Here is a 27464-nt window from a genome sequence, read left to right on the forward strand (position 1 = left end):
GTTGAGCTAGAGCTACTGTAATAAATCTAGCACGCTAGATGGAGAAAAGTAGGTATTTTTCAAAACTAGCCAAGTTCACTTCTGAGTTGTAACTGAGTTGTCTGGCAAAAATATATGAGAGACAAAAGGAACTGATAATTAGGATAGAATATATGATATTTAAAAAAAAAAGAATTTTAAAGAATGTCCAATTCAGTTTCCCACTTCTGTTCTAATCTCTCTTGATCCCCTTGTAATTTCTTTGCACACCCACAAGTCTGCCCCCAGAAAACTACCTGTGGGGCTGACGGGCCTCTGCATAAAAATCAGCAAGGGTCTTTAGCTCTAGAGCAAGTTAAGAGACTTTGCTGATTCAATTCTGCCTGTACCAATATGGACTCTGTTGGAGAGGGAGAGGGTGGGAAGATTTGGGAGAATGGCATTGGAACATGTATAATATCATGTATGAAATGAAAAAAAATAAAATAAAATGAGAATAGAAAGAGTGCTGTCTCTGCCTCCCTGTCCCCTCCCTCCACTTTCCTCTGCCTCCTCTCTCTTATTTCATGGAAATAGAAACTCTTTGGATACTTAAATACTTCCTTTGGAAGGTCAGTCCTTTATTCTACACTTTTATTCATCTTCCATTATTCCTGTTATATACATTTTTCTCATATTAACTGATGATGTTAATTGGTTTTAATGCCTTTGTCAATGATTCTTTGAAATGTACATTGTCCATTTCTTTGTTTTTGTTTAGGAAATTGTATCAATTCATATGGTGATGCTGTAGACCAATTTTTTTCATTATTGTGCAGTTGTTTTAACTCTTTATGACTATGTCTCTCTTTTGTCTTTGCTTTTTTACACAACTAAAAGGTCCACTTAGGTGGGTTCCAAGAAAATAATAGAAACAGCCTGTCCTAAAAAGTGTTCCAGGAATGTTCAAGATTTTTAATAACTGGGATAAAGCCCACTTGGTCATGGTGTATGATCTTTTTAATGTGTTGTTGGATTCTGATTCCTAGAATTTTGTTTAGGATTTTTGCATCTATGTTCATCAGTGATATTGGCCTGTAGTTTTCTTTTTTTGTGGGATCTTTGTCAGGTTTTGGTATTAGGGTGATGGTGGCCTCATAGAATGAGTTTGGAAGTTTACCTTCCTCTGCAATTTTCTGGAAGAGTTTGAGCAGGATAGGTGTTAGCTCTTCTCTAAATTTTTGGTAGAATTCAGCTGTGAAGCCGTCTGGACCTGGGCTTTTGTTTGCTGGAAGATTTTTGATTACAGTTTCAATTTCCGTGCTTGTGATGGGTCTGTTAAGGTTTTCTATTTCTTCCTGGTCGAGTTTTGGAAAGTTGTACTTTTCTAAGAATTTGTCCATTTATTGGCATATAATTGTTGATAATAGTCTCTTATGATCCTTTGTATTTCTGTGTTGTCTGTTGTGATCTCTCCATTTTCGTTTCTAATTTTATTGATTTGATTTTTCTCCCTTTGTTTCTTGATGAGTCTGGCTAATGGTTTGTCAATTTTATTTATCCTTTCAAAGAAGCAGCTTTTGGCTTTGTTGATTTTTGCTATGGTCTCTTTTGTTTCTTTTGCATTTATTTCTGCTCTAATTTTTAAGATTTCTTTTCTTCTACTAACCCTGGGGTTCTTCATTTCTTCCTTTTCTAGTTGCTTTAGGTGTAGAGTTAGGTTATTTATTTGACTTTTTTCTTGTTTCTTGAGGTGTGCCTGTATTGCTATGAACTTTCCCCTTAGGACTGCTTTTACTGTGTCCCACAGGTTTTGGGTTGTTGTGTTTTCATTTTCGTTCGTTTCTATGCAAATTTTGATTTCTTTTTTGATTTCTTCTGTGATTTGTTGGTTATTCAGCAGCGTGTTGTTCAGCCTCCGTATGTTGGAATTTTTAATAGTTTTTCTCCTCTAATTGAGATCTAATCTTACTGAATTGTGGTCAGAAAAGATGCTTGGAATGATTTCTATTTTTTTGAATTTACCAAGGCTAGCTTTATGGCCCAGGATGTGATCTATCCTGGAGAAGGTTTCATGTGCGCTTGAGAAAAAGGTGAAATTCATTGTTTTGGGATGAAATGTCCTATAGATATCAATTAGGTCTAACTGGTCTATTGTATCGTTTAAAGTTTGTGTTTCCTTGTTAGTTTTCTGTTTAGTTGATCTATCCATAGGTGTGAGTGGGGTATTAAAGTCTCCCACTATTATTGTGTTATTGTTAATTTCTCCTTTCATACTTGTTAGCATTTGTCTTACATACTGCGGTGCTCCCATGTTGGGTGCATATATATTTATAATTGTTATATCTTCTTCTTGGATTGATCCTTTGATCATTATGTAGTGACCTTCTTTGTCTCTTTTCACAGCCTTTGTTTTAAAGTCTATTTTATCTGATATGAGTATTGCTACTCCTGCTTTCTTCTTCAATATCCGCAAATCAATCAATGTAATACACCACATTAACAAATTGAAAAACAAAAACCATATGATTATCTCAATAGATGCAGAGAAAGCCTTTGACAAAATTCAACACCCATTTATGATAAAAACTCTCCAGAAAGCAGGAATAGAAGGAACATACCTCAACATAATAAAAGCTATATATGACAAACCCACAGCAAACATTATCCTCAATGGTGAAAAATTGAAAGCATTTCCTCTAAAGTCAGGAACAAGACAAGGGTGCCCACTTTCACCATTACTATTCAACATAGTTTTGGAAGTTTTGGCCACAGCAATCAGAGCAGAAAAAGAAATAAAAGGAATCCAAATTGGAAAAGAAGAAGTAAAACTCTCACTATTTGCAGATGACATGATCCTCTGCATAGAAAACCCTAAAGACTCCACCAGAAAATTACTAGAACTAATCAATGATTATAGTAAAGTTGCAGGATATAAAATCAACACACAGAAATCCCTTGCATTCCTATACACTAATAATGAGAAAACAGAAAGAGAAATTAAGGAAACAATTCCATTCACCATTGCAACGGAAAGAATAAAATACTTAGGAATATATCTACCTAAAGAAACTAAAGACCTATATATAGAAAACTATAAAACACTGGTGAAAGAAATCAAAGAGGACACTAATAGATGGAGAAATATACCATGTTCATGGATTGGAAGAATCAATATAGTGAAAATGAGTATACCCAAAGCAATTTATAGATTCAATGCAATCCCTATCAAGCTACCAACAGTATTCTTCACAGAGCTAGAACAAATAATTTCACAATTTGTATGGAAATACAAAAAACCTCGAATAGCCAAAGCGATCTTGAGAAAGAAAAATGGAACTGGAGGAATCAACCTACCTGACTTCAGGCTCTACTACAAAGCTACAGTTATTAAGACAGTATGGTACTGGCACAAAGACATAAATATAGATCAATGGAACAAAATAGAAAGCCCAGAGATAAATCCACGCACATATGGACACCTTATCTTTGACAAAGGAGGCAAGAATATACAATGGATTAAAGACAATCTCTTTAACAAGTGGTGCTGGGAAATCTGGTCAACCACTTGTAAAAGAATGAAACTAGAACACTTTCTAACACCATATAAAAAAATAAACTCAAAATGGATTAAAGATCTCAACGTAAGACCAGAAACTATAAAACTCCTAGAGGAGAACATAGGCAAAACACTCTCTGACATACATCACAGCAGGATCCTCTATGATCCACCTCCCAGAATATTGGAAATAAAAGTAAAAATAAACAAATGGGACCTAATTAAACTTAAAAGCTTCTGCACATCAAAGGAAACGATTAGCAAGGTGAAAAGACAGCCTTCAGAATGGGAGAAAATAATAGCAAATGAAGCAACCGACAAACAACTAATCTCAAAAATATACAAGCAACTCCTACAGCTCAACTCTAGAAAAATAAATGACCCAATCAAAAAATGGGCCAAAGATCTAAATAGACATTTCTCCAAAGAAGACATACAGATGGCTAACAAACACATGAAAAGATGCTCAACATCACTCATTATCAGAGAAATGCAAATCAAAACCACTATGAGGTACCATTTCACACCAGTCAGAATGGCTGCGATCCAAAAGTCTACAAGCAATAAATGCTGGAGAGGGTGTGGAGAAAAGGGAAGCCTCTTACACTGTTGGTGGGAATGCAAACTAGTACAGCCACTATGGAGAACAGTGTGGAGATTCCTTAAAAAACTGGAAATAGAACTGCCTTATGATCCAGCAATCCCACTGCTGGGCATACACACTGAGGAAACCAGAAGGGAAAGAGACACGTGTACCCCAATGTTCATCGCAGCACTGTTTATAATAGCCAGGACATGGAAGCAACCTAGATGTCCATCAGCAGATGAATGGATAAGAAAGCAGTGGTACATATACACAATGGAGTATTACTCAGCCATTAAAAAGAATACATTTGAAGCAGTTCTAATGAGGTGGATGAAACTGGAGCCTATTATACAGAGTGAAGTAAGCCAGAAGGAAAAACAGCAATACAGTATACTAATGCATATATATGGAATTTAGAAAGATGGTAACGATAATCCTGTATATGAGACAGCAAAAGAGACACTGATGTATAGAACAGTCTTATGGACTCTGTGGGAGAGGGAGAGGGTGGGAAGATTTGGGAGAATGGCATTGAAACATGTGAAACGTCATGTATGAAATGAGATGCCAGTCTAGGTTCAATGCACGATGCTAGATGCTTGGGGAGAAAAAAAAAAAAAAAAAGAATGATACTGTTTAAAAAAAAAAAAAAGAAAAAAAGAAAAAGAAAAACAAACTGAGATGCAAGCCCGGCTCCTGCCTCAGATAAGCTTGGATGACCATGGAGTGTGCAGCTTTTCCCTTCAAGGGACCTTCAGAATTTATTCTCCTGAATGCTGAATGTCAAGGAAGACACAGCCAGAAACTGTGACTCATCAAATTTCCAACGTCAAGACCAGAGAGCACAGACTGGATCTAAGGACTGGGTTTGCACTCAGAGTCAAGGCCCCTGCCTACTTCCAATGGAAAGGGGGTGGAGCCATGGCCCAGCCTGGCCCCCAGCAGCGGCCTTTCCCTGACTTGACACATGGAGAACAGGGAGTTTCATCCACCGTGCTTGAGCCACAGGCCATCACGACACTTCAGAAAGTGATCTGCCTTGGAAAGTGGTTGGATCTGTATATGAAGGTCACTCACTGGCTGTTTGTGTAGAGCCACATAGTAAATATTTTCAGCTCTGCCGGCCAAATGGTTATATGTTTCTTTTTCTGTTTTTGAGAAAGCCTTAAAAATGTAAAAACCATTCTGAGCTACATACAAAAACTGGCAGCAGAGTGGGCCTTAGTTTGCTGGTCCCTTACTTAAAGCAACAGCGAAGGGTGGGCAGCATAAACTAGGGGTTTTCAGTTTGGTTGTTAAAACCATGAGGCAGGGAGTTGCAGCTACTGAAGCCAGAGCCCCTAGAGCCTGTGAGAAGTTACTGCAACGAGAAGCCCTTGTATACAAAGAGAGTAGCTCTCGCCCGCCGCAATTAGAGAAAAGCCCGCACAGCAAGGAAGACCCAGCATAGCCAAAATAAATAAATTAACTAATTAAAACAAAACAAACCATGAGGCAGCGGTTACATTGCCTTGTTGCTGACAAAGACCACTAATTCTCCGTCGCATTTGCCTGGTCTAACATTCTCTGCTTGCGGAGTCATCTTCCCTTTGGTATGATCCTCTTAAAAGAAGAATTTAGCTATAGATCTGGTGAAATCAAACCTTAAAATGATAGTCTTATTTAGTCAGGAAATTAGATAAATGGGATGGAATTTTAAATAAGTTAGGGAAAAAAAAGATTTTAAATAACTTCTTAAGAATCTTATATATTTCAAGGTTATAAAATGTTCGAGCTAAGTCACAGGCTGTCAATTATAGGTAATAATATTGTGTTTTTGAAGTTCAGACTAGCCAATTAATTTGAAAGAGATGCATTCCTTTTCTAAAGGATTTCCCCAGCTTTGTTGTTGTTAAGTCACTCAGTTGTGTCTGACTCTCTGCGACCCCATGGACAGCAGCACGCCAGGCTTCCCTGTCCTTTAGCATCTCCCGAAATTTGCTCAAACTCCTGTCCATCGAGTCGGTGATGCCATCCAACCATCTCATTCTCTGTCGCCCCCTTTTCCTCTTGCTTTTAATCTTTCCCAGCATCAGGGTCTTTTCCAATGAGTCGGCTGTTTGCATCAGGTTGCCAAAGTACTGGAGCTTCAGCTTCAGCATCAGTCCTTCCAGAGTATTCGGGGTTAATTTCCTTTAGGATTGTCTGGTTTGATCTCCTTTCTGTCCAAGGGACTCTCAAGTGTCTTCTCTAACACCACAGTTTGAAAGCGTCAATTCTTTGGCGCTCAGTATTCTTTATGGTCCAACTCTCACAACCCTACATGACTACTGGAAAAACCATAGCTTTGACTATACAGACCTTTGTCGGCAAAGTAATGTCTCTGCTTCTCCCCCTTAAGTTCATTTTTAAACCATTTGTTGTTCATTGACCAGTAGTCTGTTTAGGGAAAATGACAACAAATGAAAAGTGAAAATATAGCAAAGAATGTTTGGCCAATATTTATTATGCCAAACCCCTTTCTAAACTCTTCACTTGGGTTGTTTCATTTAAAATACTGTTAACACAAAACTGTAACAAAACCCAATACTATAAAATAGGAACCACTGTCATCTCCATTTTTACAGATGAAGGGACTGAAACCCAAAGAAGTTTAGCACCTTGATCAAGGTCACACAGTGAGTTTTGTTGTTTCGCTGCTAAGTTGTATCTGACTCTTTGCTGCCCCGTGGACTGTGGGTAGCATTGAACTTTGGCCACCCGATTCCATATTGCTAAATTTCCCTAAAATCTATCTCTAACAGAAAACCAGAGGTTGTATCCTTGGTAAAAGTTGAAAAATGCTTATATTAAATATTTATGAGAATATTTATGGAGCATTTGGACTCTTGGAATTGGTTTTACAATGGCTTTGCAGTTTGTTTTAATATGTGTCTGATACAAGTTTTATTGGTTAAAAATATACTAAAAAGAATCTCTAGTTGAATAATCCTTTTTTGTTAGAGTAAGCATAAAAATTATCAGATTATGCAACAGTTGATATTGTCGTAAGTTTTGGCGAATTTTTTTCCCACAAGGAGGCATTATTTATAACATCGTGTCTATGGTACTGTTTTTTTTTTTTTTTTTTCTTTAACAACTAAAAGATTTCATTATCTTTTTAAAAAGTTGTAGGTGATCTAAGTTTTAATAAACTTTCATATTACTGATAGGAGCAATTTGGTTAGCAGAATTTCTGGCTTTGTTCACAATTCTTCAAAGGCAGTGAGTGAGTGAAAGTTGCTCAGTCGTGTCCAACTCTTTGTGACCCCATGGATTATACAGTTCATGGAATTCTCCAGGCCAGAATATTGGAGTGGGTAGCCTTTCCCTTCTCCAGGGGATCTTCCCAACCCAGGGATCGAACCCAGGTCTCCCACATTGCAGGAGGATTCTTTACAAGCTGAGCCATAAGGGAAGCCCAGGAATACTGGAGTGGGTAGCCTATCCCTTCTCCAGTGGATCTTCCCAACCCAGGATTTGAACTGGGGTCTCGTGCATTGCAGGCAGATTCTTTACCCACTGAGCTGTATAGTTAACTAATTGTTAGATGGTTTGTCTGTATGCTGTGAGTACTGAGTGTGAAGGGTTTGACCATTAATTTCATGTTCACCTTGTATTGTTATTTCACACCGTTGGTTAATAACCTTTTTTGTTAGATGACCAGTTCCTCGCCTAAAACATAGAAATATAACTCAAGGAATCTTTTCTATATTTTAATATTCTATAAAATTTGTATTTTTCTATGTTCCAGAAGACTGGAAAAGCAATAATTTTAAAATCAACACTATAAAAGAAGTGAAATATACAGCAAGTTTATTGTATGCTATTTCTTTGTTTAAAAAATTGCTTTTACACTTTCGACAAATGTGAACAAGAAGCTAGATAAATAAGATTCATTGTGAATCTTTATACTTTGGAAAGAAGTATAGGTGTTTTTTTTTTTTTTTAAGAAGTATAGGTTTTTTTATTTTTGTAACATTGTTTACTCAGTTCAAAGTCCTCAGGTAAAAATAACAGCATCAAGAAAGCACAACTGACTTTTCTGTGCCAAGTACTTTCTAGTCACTAACTGATTTCTTGGGAATCATTTTGTGCCCAGTTTTTCGTTTTACTAGTGATTATTTCATTTGAGTTAATTGTCAATAGATTGGAAGTACTCATAAAACCTTTAGGGAAATTGTATCTTACTTTCTTCAGAGCACTTTGAGATGGCACTTTTTTTTTGCTGGTTAGACAGAGCTTATAACTCGGCCTCCCAGGAGGATGCTGATACATCCTTAAGCTGTAAGCATCCTTCTAGGAAAGGGAGAAGGGAGCAAGGGCTTTACTTCAGGTCTGTTTTTACTCTCATTTTTGTTTTCAACTTCCTATTGCCTTAACCTTCTAGTTATTGTACCATTTTTATATTTTCTATTAAATGGAGAAGAAAGGGTAGACACAGAGGTTCTTAGATGAGTTTGTTTGCCTGGGCTGCTATTTTAGGGAAGTTGGCTAACTCTATTTCAGCATACACCTGGTGGAGACTGCAGGAACCTCTAAGATGTCAAAGTCAAAAAATTGGACATGACCTTTTAACAGCTCAGGGTAAATTGAATGCAGTTGAAAACCATCTGTGAATGCTTTTGAGACTGTCGCATATTCTTTCTTTACTATTCTTACTTGTTATTCTCAATTAATGAACTCCTCCCCTACTTTTTTCTCTTTCTCTCTAAACCGTACTTTTCTCACTTTACACCTTCTTGACATTTACTGTTTCTTTCATAAACCTTTAAAAATATTTTATAGGCCATTTAAGTATCCTTTTGTGGGCTTCTTAGTTGTCTTTAAAATTCCCTTCTGTTGTGGAGCTGATGACTGAGTTGTTTGGTAGCAGTTTGGGAGCTCAGTGTGCCACTGATCGAATTTCCTTGGTCTTGAAGATGAACAAGGTGTCACTTCTTTTAAGATAGCTATTGTTTGAAAATGTTGACTAGAGTACTTTTTGTAAGGCTTTTAGAAAATATAAGTTTTATATTCCAAATCCCTTATGGTGTTTTAGAAAACCATAGCAAAAAGTAATTTTTTTATTCCAAGATTCTAAAGGACGCTTTAAGGTAACAGTGCTCTAGCTTGAGCTTTGAGTGGAGAGGGGGTTAATTGGAGATGTCATAAAGGCATACTGTGTACACTTTTAACTTATAAATTCCTTAAGTTCATTTGTTGTACCTCATCTTTCTTTTCAGAAATTCAAAGGAAGGAAAGGTAGATTGCTGACACACTTCAGTTGTCATACATACCTGTATGGATTTATACATGTATGTCAGGTATACATGTATGTCATATACATAGATTTACACATGTATAATATAATATTATATATTATTTAATATATATAATATTTATACATTAATATATGTATAATATAATATTATAAATCCATACATGTCATCCATACATGTATGGATTTATAATCTTTTTATCTGATTGGCATATGTGAAAACCTAATATTCAATTTTAGTTAAGACTGAGGCATGACTACTTAGTGTCTTTATTGTTGTTGTTTAGCCGCTAAGTCTTGTCCGACTCTTTTGCGACCCCATGGACCTGCCAGCCTCCTCTGTCCATGGGATTCTCCAGACAAAAATACTAAAGTGGGTTACCATTTCTTCCTCCAGGGGATCTTCCTGACCCAGTGATCAAACCTGCATTACCTACATTGGCAGGTGGATTCTGTACCACTGAGCCACCAGGGAAGCACTTGGTTGTCATAGTTTTATGCAATTTGACCCACATCTTCCTTAAGTTGGGATACTAATGAAATGGGAAAAAAAGTAAAAAATGGAACCAAACTAAAGATTGTTTCCTGGAAACAGAAAGGAATGTTGGGGAAAAAAGTAAAGTTTAGAAGATAATCTATAATTTGCTGAAGATAGGGAAGGCTATGGTAATAATAAGTGATTAATTGAAAAGTAGTTACTATCCTAAATGCTCTAAATACATTGGAAAAAATGTCAAGAAGTCTAAGAAAGTGGACATGTTATCAATGTCATGGTCCTTTCATTGGTTCTTTATTTATAAGGGGCTTTTGGCAGCTCCGATTGTCTCTGTTATCTTTGGTGGGACAGATACCTGTTGATCATCTTTTATCATTGCTACACTTTGGACTTCTGGAGCTGATTTACTGGATTTTCTATACATTTTAATTTCTTCTTTACTATCCCCCAAACTTCTGAATTTGATTTTTGTGAATGTCAATAAATTGTGTACTTCTGATTTTCCCAGAAAAGTAAAATGCTGTCAAAATTAATACAAGAAAAAAAAAAGAAAACTCAAATATTCTTCTAGTATGAAAGAAATTGAGTCAATAGCTTATCTTCCCTTAAAGAGAGCATTGGGCCTAATTGATTTTATAGGTGAATTCTACTGGTGTTTTTCTTTTCAAGAGGATAGAAGAAAGAACATGGTCCTTCTCATTTTATGGAGTTAGTATAACTTTAAAGCCAGACAAGGACAATTCAACAAGAGAAAACCGTAGGCCATTCTCACTCATAACCTTAGAGGCAGTTTTTTTTTTTTTTAATAGCAGACTGAAGCCAGAAATATTCAAGACCAAGTTGAATTTATTCCAGGAATGGCAGATTGGTTTAACATTAGACAATCTATTAATATAATTCATTACATTAGCTGACTAAAAAAAGAAAAACTACATAATCATCTCAATGAATGCAGAAAGAACAGTCAAAATTTTTTAGTACCTGATACTTATGAAAAGAAGAAAATAAAATTCGTAGCAAATTAGTAACTTCTTTTACCTGATAAGGGTTATCTACCAAAAACCTACAACAAACATTATATTTAATGGTAAGTATTGGAAGCATTACTTTTAAAATCAAAAACCAAGAAATCCACTGTGACTAATTATATTTATTGTTGGACTGGCTGTCCAAGGCAAGATAACAAGATGAGAATAAGAATTAAAAATCTATAAGGAGAAAAGAAAGGAAATGTTGTTTATTGACAAAGGGTGAAAGTGAAAGTTGCTTAGTCGTGTCCACTCTTTGCAATCCCGTGGACTTCTCCATGGAATTCTCCAGGCCAGAATACTGGAGTGGGTAGCCTTTCCCTTCTCCAGGGAATCTTCCCAACCCAGGGATCGGACCCAGGTCTCCTGCAAAGGGTATGAGTTTCTATATAGAAAATTTAATCTATACATTGCTTATTAGAATTAATTGGAGGGTATAAAAACGCGTTATAGATAAACATCAAACACAACTGAAAATATAATTTAAAAAATCAGTATCTACAGTGGCAGTTATAGATATGTAGAAATAATATTTAAAAAAGTCATCTGAGACCTTTTTGGAATAATTGTAAAACTTAAACTCATTAGAAGAACAATTTTAAGTGATTTTTTTTTTTAGAAAGATATTCAGATAGATTCATTATTATCTAATTGATCTGTAGATTGAGTTCAGCTTCAAACAGAATCCAAGTAGGTGTTTTCCTTGAAACTTGTCAAGTTGATTCTAAAATGTATGGAAGAATTAGAGCCCCAAATACTACAAATAGGTCAGATGGGGCAAGGGATAATACCGTGTTGATGTGAAGAGCAGCCCACATGTGGATAACACCAGCACCACACATGTCTGTGTGGTCACAAGGCACTCAGACACACAGCCTTGACAGCATGTGCCCTTCCGCTCACTTGCAGAGCCGTGGGGCCGGATAGAGTACATTCCTCTTGACTTCTCCTCCTAGCACGTTCCTGCTGTCTTACAGTCTGCTTCCAGGGATATATAAACGGGAAGGAGTACATACATGACCAACTGTCAGTAGCTCAGAGCAAGGACTCTAGAGCCAAACCACCTGCATTTAAATCCCAGCTCCACCCCTTATTAGTTGGATGATCTCATGGTAATTTCACCTTCCTCTGCTTCAGCTTCTTCATCTGGGATATGGGGGCAATAACACCTTTTTTGCATAATGTCATTGTTAGCATCAAATGAGCCAAAATGCATAAAACTAGCAGAGCATTATCTGGTAGACAGTAATATTTCTGTTTTTCTTTCTTTTTTTAATTTATTTTTTATTTGGAAGTTAATTGTTTTACAGTGTTGCGTTGGGCTCAGGCTGGCCTCCCTGTGTTATGTAGCAGGGTCTCACTACCTATCTCTTTTACACATGGTTGTGTATATGTATCGATGCTACTTTGTCTGTTCCTCCCACTCTTTCCTTCCCCCACTCTGTGTTTTTATTTCTTTACACCGTTATTCTTTTTCTCAAAAAGCTTTCATCAGTGTGTCATTTTTTGACCCTCTTTTGCATCAGGTTTAATTCAATGTTAAATTGCTGGTGTTCAAACAATATGTTCCTTAAGTGCTAAAAACAATGGCTAGTGGATTTATTTGACAGATGAATATAGAAAATTATTTAAAAGCTGGGGGTTTGGCCAAAGATCAGTTTAGTTGGTTGGGGGGGCGGATATTTGTCAGTGAGATACCAGTACAGTGGGAATAGGTACACAGCACAATCTAAATACAGAAACGAGGTGCTGGAAGGAACCTAAAAAAAATCAGTCCTGCCTGAAGACTCATAAAGAATGTAGGATTTTCTCTGAGATTTGAAGAATGAGGAAAAAGTGTCCTGGGCATGTAAGCAGAGAAGCCAGGGCTGATATGACCGGAATTCCATTCACAGGAAGTAGGTATTTAATGACCTTTACGAGGTTGGGGCGATAGGATGTGTGTTGATGGAAAGACACCGTCAGACGCAGGTGAAGAATTTAGTTTCATTAATGGTAAATGATACAGATACTTATGGACACAAATAAGTCAGGTGACGACACAGCATGCTGTCACATGGAGGTATAGTTTTGCCTTTTCCCTTGGAGTCATGCCGCTGCGGATTGATAGCAGGTGTGTGAGTACTCCCTTTGCCTTCCTCCTGACCCCAGCTTCCTCCTGAGAGCTGGCTCCCTGCCCACTTAGAGGTCCCTCTGGAGACTGGCTCCAGGTCTGTCTGCAACCAGCAACTAGTGGCTGGTACAGGAAGTCCCCTACAGACAAACCTTCAAGTTACAAATTTTCAAAGATGCGAACTTGTGCTCACATGTGCAATCATGTAAGATAGTTCGTGTGTCTGGCTTACATTGTCATGTGGGTGCATCCTCTTCAAGTGGTCGTGCTTTTGTGTGCTTTACTGTATAGAGTACAGTAGTGCATTTTTATGTTAAGCCCAGCATGTCTGGAAGCAAGAGTAAAGGCAGTGATGTAGCTGGTACTCTACTACCCAGACATCACTGGATCATTTTTCCAAGAGGGTAGATAGAATTGAATCCAGTGAGAAATCTGAACCTATTACATCAACATCAGGCAAGAGTGAAATTGCAGCTTGCCCTCCATCTCCTATTGCTGACGATCCTTCAGCTCTGCCATCTCCCACCTCCTCTCTCTCCCCGAGTCAGTAACTCTTCTCGCCTGTTCACTCAATGCCGGCCCCTGTATGCCAGCTAATGTACTAAACTGCTATACTTTTCAAGGTTCTGTACTCTAAGATTTAAATGTTTTCTTTTTGTGTGTTATTTTTATGTGTTATTTATGTGCAAAGTATTATAAACCAGTTATTACAATACAGCACTATATAGCTGATTGCGTTAGTTGAGTACCTAGGCTAACTTTATTGGGCTTACGAACAAATTGGACTTACACACACACTCTCAGAATGAAACTCATTCGTAGGAGACTTGCCATATAAGTAAAGCATAATACACTTCTTACTGGTGTTTACTGTGAGGCTGAGTGAGGTGAAGGTCACTTTCCAGAAGCATTCCTCATCAGGTCAAGTACCAGCCCATCTAGATCTGTTCATAAAACTCCTCTACCCTTGAAGCAGAGGCTTGGTCCTCAAGTCTCCTATCATTTAAATGATGTAGTTAAGTGTTAAATGTTAGTTTCTCAGATGTGTCCAGCTCTTTGCAACCCCATGGACTGTAGCCCACCAGGCTCCTTTGTCCATGGAATTTTCCAGGCAAGAATACTGGAATGGGTTGCATTTCCTTCTCCAGGTGATCTTCCTGACCCAGGGATCAAACTCAGGTCTCCTGCACTGCAGGCAGATTCTTTGCCATCTGAGTCATGAGAGAAGCCCTTAAATGATGTAACTAGCAACTTATTCACCCACTCCAGTGTTCTTGCCTGGAGAATCCCAGGGACGGCGGAGCCTGGTGGGCTGCCGTCTATGGGGTTGCACAGAGTCGGACACGACTGAAGCGACTTAGCAGCAGCAGCAGCAATTTATTCTGAAACTTATTCCTCATGCAGTGTAGCCCACCAGGCTCCTCTGTCAATGGAATTTTCCAGACAAGAATACTGGAGTGGATTGTCATTTCCTACTGCAGGGGATCTTCCCCACCCAGGGATCGAACCCCATGTCTCCTGCATTGGCAGGTGGATTCTTTACCATGGTGCCACCTGGGAAGCCATATTGAATTTTAATATGGAACGTGACCTAAATGTCTAAATTTACATTTGTTATTCTTTTTAGCAGAATGTGAATTTTACACACCACAATGAAGTAGATTTTTTTTTTTTTTAAATGAGGTTATAAACCCATTTAAAGAGAAAAAATTTACTGAAATTGTAGGCAGTCTATCCAGATGGAATTGTGTCCAGATGTGCCTTGGACACATTTACTGCTATAAACGTGCCTTCAAATAAAAACAAACTTTAAAATATAAAGAAACCCTTCTTAAAGTAAAATCATAGACTACCTTACCCTTCATTCGGTTTAATCTAAAACTTTGTGAATGACAAATACTGAAAAGGTCTCTACAATTGCAATGTAAAGGATGATTCCTGGCCTCACAAAAGTTTGCAGTCTAATCAGAAATAAAACACACATTAATTATATAACAAACTAGAATCAAATGAGCAAAATTGAAAAAAGATGACACAAAATTCTAAAGTTTGTGAAGCAGTGACTATTCGTTATCATATTGGTTCCTGTGCACCTAACTGTATGTGTGTATCATTTTAGTTTTACGCTGCTGGGATTTTCTTGTGTACCTTTGTTTCCTATCATTCCCCCTGCACTCCGTTGGCATTATATCATGATGTCCTATAGTCTTATGTTCAAAAATGTTTAATGACTATAAGGTGTTCCATTATATAAAAATAATGTAAGCCTTCTGTTTGACCATTTAGGTTGTCTGTCCATCACTTCAAGCCTGAGCAAAAATGAAAGCAGAATTTTGCTAATGTTTATTTTTGACATAAAATGTATTCAGGTATCTTTTCTACTATATACATCAAAGTTTCCTACCTTTGATCATTACATTGTATTTCAACAATAAAGTTAAATACCTTATACATATAATTGTTAAACAGTACTGTTCAGATCAAATGACAAAAATAGCTAGGTTTTCTTATTTACTAATTTAGTTTGCCATTCATATATATATGTGTATGTGTGTGTGTATATATGTATGCATACTCACATGACTTTTGTAATTTTACTCAAACTAAATAATATAACCTGTTTATACCTGCTATTATTTATTATATTATTTTTTATTTTATTTTATTATTATTAAAATATTTCCTATTGGTTAGTTTTTGGTCTATTATTAAAAATATGGGCTTCCCCATATTTTTATGGGGAAGAGAGCTCAGTTGGTAAAGAATTACCTGCAATGCAGGACACCCCGGTTCGATTTCTGGGTCGGGAAGATTCACTAGAGAAGAGATAGACTACCCATTCCAGTATTCTTTTGGACTCCCTGTGGCTCAGATGGTAAAGAATCCGCGTGAAATGAGGGAGACCTGGGTTTGATCCCTGGGTTGGGAAGATCCACTGGAGAAGGGAAATGCTACTCACTCCAGTATTCTGGCCTGGAGAATTCCATGAACTATATAGTCCATGGGGTCACAAAGAGTTGGACACAACTGAGAAGCTTTCACTTCATTAAAAATATGGATCCTTGACAGTAAATTTGAAAAGTAAGAATACATTTGGCCTACTATTTTTGTCTGTTTTTGGTAGCCTCATCATTAATTTGATGACATTATTTCTCTGAAATATTTACTTGTCATATATTATTGACTTTTAGTTATTTTAGTTAGCGAGGAAGTAGAATTATCCTGTATTTTAGCATGTCATTTTTTTCATCTATAAGACATAGCTTGTAATGTTTCATTGGAATGAAGTGAAGAGAGCATGACCACTGGAAAAAACCATAGCCTTGGCTAGACGGACCTTTGCTGGCAAAGTAACGTCTCTGCTTTTTAATATGCTGTCTAGGTTGGTCATAACTTTCCTTCCAAGGAGCAAGCGTCTTTTAATTTCATGGCTGCAATCACCATCTGCAGTGATTTTGGAGCCCCAAAAAATAAAGTCTGACACTGTTTCCACTGTTTCCCCATGTATTTGCCATGAAGTCATGGGACCAGATGCCATGATCTTCGTTTTCTGAATGTTGAGCTTTAAGTCAACTTTTTCACTGTCCTCTTTCACTTTCAACAAGAGGCTTTTTAGTTCCTCTTCACTTTCTGCCATAAGGGTGGTGTCATCTGCATATCTGAGGTTATTGATATTTCTCCCAGCAATCTTGATTCCAGTTTGTGCTTCTTCCAGCCCAGAGTTTCTCATGATGTACTCTGCATCTAAGTTAAATAAGCAGGGTCACAATATACAGCCTTGATGAACTCATTTTCCTGTTTAAAGTCAAGGCTATGGTTTTTCCAGTAGTCATGTATAGATGTGAGAGTTGGACTGTGAAGAAAGCTAAGAGCAGAAGAATTGATGCTTTTGAACTGTGGTGTTGGAGAAGACTCTTGAGAGTCCCTTGGACTGCAAGGAGATCCAACCAGTCCATCCTAAGGGAGATCAGTCCTGGGTGTTCATTGGAAGGACTGATGCTGAAGCTGAAACTCCAGTACTTTGGCCACCTCATGCGAAGAGTTGACTCATTGGAAAGGACTCTGATGCTGGGAGGGATTGGGGGCAGGAGAAGAAGGGGATGACAGAGGATGAGATGGCTGGATGGCATCACCGACTCGATGGACATGAGTTTAAGTGAACTCCAGGAGTTGGTGATGGACAGGGAGGCCTGGCATGCTGCAGTTCATGGGGTCGCAAAGAGTCGGACACAACTGAGCGACTGAACTGAACTGAACTGAAGAGAGCATGCATGTGTGCTCAGTCACTTCAGTCATGTTTGACTCTTTGTGACAACACAGATTGTAGCCTGCCACTCCTTTGTCCATGGGAGTCTCCAGGCAAGAATACTGGAGTGGGTTTCCATGCCCTCTTCCAGGGGATCTCACCCACCCAGGGATTGAACCTGAGTCTCTTGCATCTCCTTCATTGTAGCAGATTCTTTACCCACTGAGTCACCTGGAAAGCCCGTGAAAAGCACATTTTAAAAAAATATGTAAAGCTCCCACCACAATATCTGACATGTTGTAGGCACAGAAATGACCACTTCATTCTCTTTCCTGTCTGTAGTATAAGGTCAACCATAAACTGGAGAAAATTCTATAAGGGAAAATGCTCTATCAATTGGAACCTTTTGAAAACTGAAAATATCTGTCAAGGATGTTGCTCCCATTGGGCAAGTTGCTGGACGAGAGTGACTAATAAGGTTTCGTACATATTCTGTAAGTTCAAGGTTCTGAAACAGTCAAAGTAACTGGTAGGCTTCACGAGGTAGTACAGTCCCGGTTGAGGATAATTTAGTTTGACAGTTAAATCATAAAACAGATGTTAAAACATTTACAAACCTCAAGGAGCTCTTTTTTAATTGAGAGTCCAATCATCTTAAGAACTTAAGCTATTCTTGTCTTAGAGTTTCCTTGAATCATAATAATTTAATTTGTTTATAAAAGTAATCCTGGTTCTGTATCCTTAGGAGGCAAAATATTCAATGAAACTCAAACATCAACCGGTTATTTTTTTCTCATTTTACTTTTTTTTTTTCCACATTACATAGTCATTATTCTAACTTTTTACAGGGATAAAAATATACTTCTTTCCATTAAAACTTAACTTCCCAACAACCACTAGGTTCACATCATATAATTATATACAGGGTAACAACATAAGCAAATGTGTATATGATGCCCATCCTTCATGCAGTTCAATTTCCCTTGTCATTAAAGGAGAAAATCTTGAAATCAAGATAACGTTCCACAAAGAGCTCTTAAACTGCTTCATAGCATCAACTTTTGTCTTATGATTTCTGCTTTCTTTGCCTAGAAATACTGGCAGAAGTGACAGGAAAGTGACCTTTCTCGTTTGAATCCCTCAGTGGCTAGCTGTTGTTTCTCTGCCTCCTGGGTGCAGATTGGGTTACAGAAAGCCGAGCATGAACCCCTCTGCCCTTGGATTGCAGGGGACAGCAGAAACCATTTAGGAGCACCTAACAGTGTGGCTTTTATTCTGCTTGTTTTTTCGCTGTTCTAAGTTGGATCAAATCAGGCTTCCCAGAAGAGAGGCTTGGAGTGGGGTTTAGCATTACAGCAGCCTTTCTCCCAAGATGAAGACGATTTACCTTGTCACCCTTTGACTTTAGGCCCTCTTTCTGGGCTTGCTCTAATTCTTTTAAACATTTTCCTTCAGGTCCTTTCAGCCTTCGTTGAGCTGTCGGGCTCCCAAGTGGCCTTCCCTCTGGGCTTCGAATCCCACACACCCTGGGGGTTCCGTGGCATCTCCCTCGGCCCTCCAGTGGGGCAGACGTGACCTAGGATTGGAAGATCCTTGTTTACTTTTCCACCGCCTCCATAACTAATGACCCCAAATTTAGGGGCTTTAAACAACACACATTTCTTATTTTGCACTTCATAGGTCTGGACCCCCACATGAGTCTCACGGGGCTCACACCCAGTTGTTAGCAGGGCCTTGTTCCTTTCTGGAGGATTCTTTAGGGCTCACGTTTGTTTTCCCAGCTCCCGGAGTCTGCTTGCACTCCTTGGATCGTGGCGCTGCCTCCCTCTGTCTCCCTCTGCAGTCACATCGCCCCCTCACTAACCACAGCTGGGGAAGGCTCTCCAAATTGAAGAAAGTGAAAGTGAAGTCGCTTAGTTGTTTCTGACTCTTTGGGACCTCATGGACTGTAGCCTACCAGGCTCCTCCATCCATGGGATTTTCCAGGCAAGCATACTGGAGTGGGCTGCCATTTCCTTCTCCAGGGGATCTTCCCAACCCAGGGATCGAACCTGGGTCTCCTGCATTGCAGACAGACGCTTTACCGTCTGAGCCACCAGGGAAGTCCAATTTATGTAATTTGAAGGGACTCCGCCCCTGGATTACTCCTTCCCATCTCAGGGTCTGGAACCACTTCTGCCAAGTCCTTAGTGCTGTTTAAGGGAACATAGAGTTGCTGAGTTCTAGGATGTGGGCATTTGTCAGAACAGTTATTCTTCCTGCCTTGACCTCCTCATTTTTGTTAGTGGGCCCCACAAGGCTGGGGACTTGAAGGAGAGATTCCCGATCTCCCTTCCCCCTCCCCACAGTGAGCCCGGATGTAGTCTCCCTCAAAGCCCAAAACTCAGTGTGTCTGGCTCCAGAGCAGGGCTTCTCAGTCTGCCTGTTTCCTTTCTGTTCCACAGGAGGCTGTAGTTTTGGCTCTCTCCCTCTGCTTTCCTCCGGCAGCTCTAGATCTTGTTTGGAGCTCTTCCTGCAGCTTTCCTCAGCTTCCCACATTGGGCACACACACTGTCCTCCATGGACAGGGCAGTAGTGTCCCAGCAGTGGGGGCATTTGGGCAGCAGTCCACACCCTCGCCAGCCCCTACTCCTTCCCAATGCAGCTTTGCTCTTTTAAAGAGCAGTTTGGAGTTCCTAAAACCCAGATGAGGCATTTAAACAATTCATCATTCAAATGTGCGGTACTCAGTCGGTTCAGTTGTATCCAACTCTGTGCAACCCTATGGACCGTAGCTCGCCAGGCTCCTCTGTCCATGGGATTCTCCAGGCCAGAATACTGGAGTGGGTTGCCATTCCTTCTGCAGGGGTTCTTCCCAGCCCAGGGATTGAACCTGCGTCTCTTATATCTCTTGCATTGGCAGGCGGGTTCTTTACCACTGAAGATAATTGGAGAAAAGAGGCGGTCCCTGACCTCAAGAAGCTAACAGTTTAAGAGTGAGATATGCAGTGTGATCATTGCTGTGTACAGGATGGATGTGTGTGGATATGTGTATATACATATACATATGTGTGTGTTATAATGGGAGTTCGGGAAAGGTAAGCCCTCAGGTTCTCCTGGGGGATTCAAGTAACATTGTTTGAAGGAAGCTGCGATTGGACAGCCAATAGCATGACCATCCTAACCAGAGAAGTCTTCTTCTTCCCCTCAGTCTTTATGGAAAGAACTCTGCTTGTGGAATTTTAGCTATGGAGAAAATTACAAGTCACAACCTGTATTTTTCTTCTGTCTCTCTCACCCCTTGTTTTTAGGGGGAATCATTAGGAAATCAGAATACTGACTGACACCTTGCTAAGAGTATGGTCTTACATACATTTCTTTTCCCTCCTGTTTTCCCACTGGCGGTACCCAGGTCACCACATTGTTATGTTTGAATGAGTTAATAATGTTGAGCTTTTACAATGGCATACAGCATGCAGAAAATATTCAGTAATGTTATTGTAAAGTATTGCTGTCACCATTTATCATCATGATCTCTTTTGAATCACTTTCCCGCCGTAATCGTATGGAAGAAATGTCTTGATTCAGGCCAGCTTTTCTCTTATTTATGGTTCAGGAGTTATTCTCTAGGATGTCTAAGGAAACTTGTAGTCCTCTGGTTATATTACGTAAGTGGGTGTGTAATGGAGCCATGTGGATACCACTTCCAGATGAGGGGTTGTGTTTGTTTAGGAGTCAGACATGACTGAGCGACTGAACAAATTGTCAGTTTTCTATAAGATCATTTATAATGCTCAATTTATTTTTTTTTGCCTTTTTTTTTCATTTTTTTATTTTTTAACTTTACAATATTGTATTGGTTTTGCCATATATCAAAATGAATCTGCCACAGGTATACATGTGTTCCCCATCCTGAACCCTCCTCCCTCCCCATACCATCCCTCTGGGTCATCCCAGTGCACCAGCCCCAAGCATCCAGTATCATGCATCGAACCTGGACTGGCGACTCATTTCATATATGATATTTATACGTGTTTCAATGCCATTCTCCCAAATCATCCCACCCTCTCCCTCTCCCACAGAGTCCATAAGACTGTTCTATACATCAGTGTCTCTTTTGCTGTCTCTTATACAGGGTTATTGTTACCATCTTTCTAAATTCCATATATATATGCGTTAGTATACTGTATTGGTGTTTTTCTTTCTGGCTTACTTCACTCTGTATAATAGGCTCCAGTTTCATCCACCTCATTAGAACTGATTCAAATGTATTCTTTTTAATGGCTGAGTAATACTCCATTGTGTATATGTACCACAGCTTTCTTATCCATTCATCTGCTGATGGACATTAGGTTGCTTCCATGTCCTGGCTATTATAAACAGTGCTGCGATGAACATTGGGGTACACGTGTCTCTTTCAATTCTGGTTTCCTCAGTGTGTATGCCCAGCAGTGGGATTGCTGGATCATAAGGCAGTTCTATTTCCAGTTTTTAAAGGAATCTCCACACTGTTCTCCATAGTGGCTGTACTAGTTTTCATTCCCACCAACAGTGTAAGAGGGTTCCCTTTTCTTCACACCCTCTGCAGCATATAATGCTCAATTTATATTAGAATGTTGACTTTACATTTTTTCTTTAAATTATGTAATTATTGTTTTTAAGAGATAATGAGAATGACCTTTTAAAAGACACTGAGTTTTACTCTAAGCTATGTAATTACCATCTTAAATAAAAGTCATCTTTGAAGTAACTTCTTTTAAAATATTAATAGACAAAGTTGTAGAATCAGGTTTTGAGGGGATTATCAACCATATGTTGTATTTGCTTATAAATCTTTAATGAAATAGAAAACATTCTATAAATGTTGCTGAATGTAGATATTGCCAAATTAAAGATGTGCTAAATATGAATACTTTCTCCTTACTCTTCAGTGAACAAAATGAAATCTAAGTCATATCAAAGTGAACACATTTGTTTTTTTAATAGGGAAAACTTGAATTCAACTTTTATAAAACTATTATAAATGAGTCAGTCCTTGTTTCTTCCAAATTTGATAGAGTATGTTAACCTTTTAAAATTTGTTTTATTACAGTATCATTTTCTTCCAGCTTCTTCCTTCATAATGTCTATAAAAGTTTTCTTATAACATTTATACATGTGCAGAGATGATTATATTTTTGAAATATTAATTGAAATGTGATGCCTTCTCAGAGAGAGTTTTTTTGACCACTGATTCAATTAAACCGTCTATACTCTCACAAAAATGAGATATTTTCTCATTGTTCCTGGAATACAACCCCCAAAAAAGTATGTAATTTATAAAAATCTAGTGAAAATACCAAGGCACACAGTAGCCCCAGGATAGAGTCTATTGTGACCTACGTAAGTTTACATTGTGAAAGTGGCGACACTTTTAACAGATAAAAAATGAGACAATACACAGTTGATCCCTGAACAATGCAGGGGTTAGGTGCGCTGCCTCTCTGCATATAACTTAGAGCTGGCCCTCTGTGTCTGTGGGTCTCCTCTCTCTCTGTGGCTCCGCATCAGGGTATGTGTAGTAGTTCCATAATATTTATTATTTAAAAATGTGTATAAGTAGACCCGAACAGTTCAACCCCCTGTTATTCAAGGGTCAACTGTGGCTAAGCTAGGGCAGACAGCCTTTCCCGCACCATGTGCAGCCCTTGTGGTAGGAGTCACCTGGAGTACGGGCTGAGAAGGTTCCCGGGCTCAGAGAAGAAGGGTGGGGGGATCTGTTAGTGACATCCACCGTGGGTGTGGACTGTTAGCCCTGGGTGGGGAGTGGCACGTGTTTTCCATCCTTAAATGAGAAGGGAAGCAGAGAACAGTAGCCCTCTCATCTTCATCTTCTGATTTGTAACTTGGGACCTTTCCCCAATTCTGCTGGACGCTCTTTCCTTTAAAACCCTACTTCTGTAGGCACAGCCTTCCTCAAGGAAGATGCCCTGAATAGGATCCCTGGGAAATGAGCAGTCATGGCAATTTAATCTACTGGGAAGCAGACAAGTCGCCATCCTTGTGGTTGTGAGAATGACGTTAGATTCCTAATATGTTCTTTTCAAACCTAAAAATGTTTATATTTTTCATTAACATGTCCATAACTGACTGAATCCTCGGAAGCTTTCAGAGAACCCAGCTTGCCTAAATTTTAAAGAAGGGGTCACACTTAAACAAAGAATAAATAGTTCTTTATTCTGATGGAGTATCATCCTTAACGTATCTCAAGAAATAGGAAACTAATATCTCATATCCCTGGGAGATGTAAAATATGCAGTAGTAATTAAAACATAAAGTGTTCCTCTCCTGATTCTCTGTACTACCAATAACATTTTATAAAATTAATTATATCTGGGGTTTCCAGTAGGAGAAGAGCAGTCATGAAATCACTTGATCTTCTCACCATATATGTGTGTGTGTATATATATATATATAAAATATCATATAGAATTTTGGTGAACATTGAATTTTAAATAAGCTCAGCAGATATTTCCATGAAGTGGACCATGTGTGGTGGGCACTAGGGAGTCAGTGATGGATAGAAAATGGTACCTGCCTTGGGGAGCATTTATTTGCAAGCAGAGGTGTTTGGGTCATCACTATGTAAAACAGGAACATTAAAGCAGGTATAAATACATTGATTAGAGCCTACGAGGCGAGTCCTTATGTAGAATACTGCCATCATTTCTCTTTTGTTTGCTATAAAGCTATCGTCCTCAGGTCCATGGAAGCCAGCCTGTGGTGTGTGTGTTCTGAACAAAAGTGGATCCATTAGGATTTGGGTATCTGCCTAGCCATCTTTAGCTAGAGAAGACTTTGGCCTAGTGACTTGTATTTGTGTGGAAATGAAAACCAGAGTTACTGGAAAATATAGCCACAAAGGGAGGACTTTAAAATTGCAAAAATAGCATGAATCAAGAAGAGTATAAAATCATAATTTCTCCATCATTACCAATAAACATTTATGGGGGCTCCCCAGCGTGACTGTTCTGGATTTTACATCTTGGGCTAGACTTGCCTTTGCCTTTTGTTCTTGCTGTCCTGTAGTTGCCCAAAATGTTCTCTGTAATTTGCCAATGGCATTTAAAAAATATAGGCCAGTGTGTCTATGGGTTTTAAAAACATTAAACTAATTTTGGTGAATCTATAACAATTTATAGACAAGCATAACAATTAAGGCCTCAGGCTCTGGAATTGGGCAGTTTGGTTTCAAATATTGTTTCTGCCACATGCAAACTTGGAGCAGTTGCCTGCCTTTCTTAACTTCAGTTTTCTCATCTTTAAAATGAGATAATGAAGCTTCTTTCTACTTATAGGGTTCATAAGGATTAATGAGGTAACGCAAGTCACATATTTAATTCTGCTTCTGTTATATGCTTATAATATTATTAGTGTTATTTTAGCTACAGAAACACAACTTTTTATTTTGTTTTCTGCTAGTAATGCCTTTTGAGTTATTGTGTTATGTGCGAACACATAATACAAATTGATCTCTCTTTTTTTTTAGAATAATCATTTTCTCTCTGAGATTGCACAGAAAAGTGATAAATTCTGTTACTTCACATTTTCTTTTAAGACACACACCACCTCCCAACACAAATTTTAAGGCACTGAAACACCTTAAAGAGATTTTCTTAATCAGAATTTAACAAGTGGGTCTATACCCCAGTAGAGACCTACTTCAGAGTGTTTTAAAGTAACGAGAAAGTTGTCAACAGTTTTGTACACAGCTATTTTTCTTCTTTCCCCATCAGTATTCCCCTAAACACATACTCTCTCAAAAACTATTTTTTATCTTAAAATTCTCACACTTTAGCCACCACATTCACTTCTACATTCCGAGAGTTCTTTCCTGCACGTCAATTTTGCTACTCCTCTGTTTCCAACTTTATGAAATCTTATTCATGAGAAACATGTTATTTCTCCTCTTTGCTGACTATTTTCCCCACCAGGTCTGCTTAAAGCAGAGGGAAAACCCTTGATTTCAGTGATTCAGAGGTTATTTGTACCAGCCATTTAGCAGTGCGCAGGTTCTCAATCCTAGCTAAACGTTGGAATCTCCAGGGTTTTCAAAAGAAATCCTGATGTAAAGGAGAGAGATCCCATAATACCCTGGCCTTATCCCAGAATAATTAAATCAGAGCTTAGGGACAGGAGTGGAACAAGACATATGTATTTATAGCTTTTCAAGTGATTTTAGTGTTCAGTCAGTGAGACCTGCTCTTGGAGAGGGTTCTGTGAGGCCCGATTAGGTTGGAGTTGTCGCAGGAGCAAGTGAACCAGCAGGAACCGTGGCAAGAAATGTGGGCCGCCATGCTGATATGTTTGGGCGGGGAAGGGAAGAAGAGGGATGGGCCTGCACCTCAAGGAGCTCCAGCAGGAAATACAGCATCTTCATACCAGGAATGGAGCTTCCCAGGTGGCACAGTGGTCAAGAATCCTCCTGCCAGTGCAGGAGACGGATGAGACATAGGTTCAGTCCCTGGGTTGGGAAGATCCCCTGGAGGAGCACATGGCAACCCGCTCCAGTGTTCTTGCCTGAAAAAGTCCCATGGACAGAGGAGCTTGGTGGGCTACAGTCCAGGGGGGTCACAAAGAGTCAGACATGACTGAGCAATTGGTTGCTCATGTCAGGGATAACCCACTAGCCTGTCTGTGCTTGCATATATAGCAGTGAGGCTCAGTCACTCCCCTGGGGCGGGGAGTCAACCATTTAGGGGCTGGAGGTGTACCAGTAGTTTGTGAAAGTTTCTAGATAATTTTAAGACACCTGTCCTTTCCTCACTTTCCTCCTTTCTCCCCCCTTCCCTCTCTCTCCAGCCTACCCCCCTGTCTTTGGCTATCTTTCCATTTTCTTTTAGATCAGAAAGGAGGGGCGTGGTATCAGATGCAGGATCTCAGAGTCAGCTTCCCTGTTGGTGGTCAAAGATCTGTAACAATTCCAAGCAAGAGTTCTAGATTCAGCCCTATTAGATCAGGAGGTCACACTTCCTGAACCAGTGACTGAAGTCAGGGAATGGAATATGCCCATTTGCTAAGCCAGTGGAGACCCACCCTTTAGCTGGAGGAAATGTCAGCTTCCTGCCAAATACGTGGGAGGGTATAGGAAGAATGGAAACCTGTAAGGAATCCAGATATTATTATTATTATTTAAGAATAGACCCTGTAGAACCCATCCTAGGTGTTTTGTCGTTGTTTTTGAGTTTTTAGAAGTATTTGTTTATTTAATTATTTAGCTACCTTGGGTCTTAGCTGTGGCCTGTGGGTATCTAGTTCCTTGACTAGGTTGGAACCTGGGTCCCCTGCACTGGAAGCGTGGAGTCAGCCACCGGATCACCAGGGAGGTCCTTGGAATTATGAGAAGAAAAGATGGCAGTGGGTACTCCTAGACAGCCAGTACTGCCCACTACATACATAGAAGTCACGGTGATTCAGTATAATGAGTTACTTTATGTGTGTAAACTATTGATAGTTTTTTATAGGGACATTTTGAATGGCATACAGAAAATACTACAGTGTTAACTAGAACTTCCACCATTTATCCAACCTGTGTGTGTGTGTGTGTGTGTGTGTGTGTGTGTAGTTCTGTGCAGTTTTATCCTATATGCAGACTTGAATAGACATCACCACATCCATCATGATACCCTTTCCCCACCCCCAATTTACTGGCAACTACGAAGCTTTTCTCTATCTGTATAGTTTTGTCAGTTCAAGGCTTATATAAACGAAATATTTGAGACCTGACTTTTTTTATTTGTTCTCATGCCCTTGACCTGCATCCCTGTTGTGGTGTATGTCAATAGTTCATTCCTATTTATGACTGATTAGTTTTTCATGGTGAAGCGAAGTTGCTTGGTCATGTAAGACTCTGCGATCCTTTTGACTGTAGCCAACCAGGCGCCTCCGTCCATGGAATTTTCCAGGCAAGAGTACTGGAATGGGTTGCCATTTCCTTCTCCAGGGAATCTTCCTGACCCAGGGATCGAACCCAGGTCTCCCACGTTGCAGGCAGACGCTTTACCCTCTGAGCCATCAGGGAAGCAGATATGACTGTACCAGTTTTTAAACCATTCTTCCACTGAAGAACACTTGAGTTTTTTTCAGTTTCTGCTACTATGAAAAAAGTGTTGTGAATATTTGCGTACACATTTCTGTTTGGAGGTGAGTTTTCACTTCTGTGAGATAAAGGCCCAAGAGTGC

General features: G+C 39.1%; 1 protein-coding gene and 1 non-coding gene across 2 annotated transcripts in view; one reads left to right on the forward strand and one right to left on the reverse strand.

Annotated features, from left to right (window-relative positions):
• Positions 1-27464, forward strand: part of BCKDHB (branched chain keto acid dehydrogenase E1 subunit beta) — a 268875-nt gene that overhangs the window by 220036 nt on the left and 21375 nt on the right. The window lies entirely within an intron of this gene.
• On the reverse strand, positions 19295-19366 carry TRNAC-GCA. The gene has a single exon. It is a non-coding gene; the product is annotated as a tRNA-Cys (tRNA).

The sequence above is a fragment of the Bos indicus x Bos taurus genome, chromosome 9, assembly GCF_003369695.1.
Source record: "Bos indicus x Bos taurus breed Angus x Brahman F1 hybrid chromosome 9, Bos_hybrid_MaternalHap_v2.0, whole genome shotgun sequence".
In the NCBI taxonomy this organism is placed as follows: domain Eukaryota; kingdom Metazoa; phylum Chordata; class Mammalia; order Artiodactyla; family Bovidae; genus Bos; species Bos indicus x Bos taurus.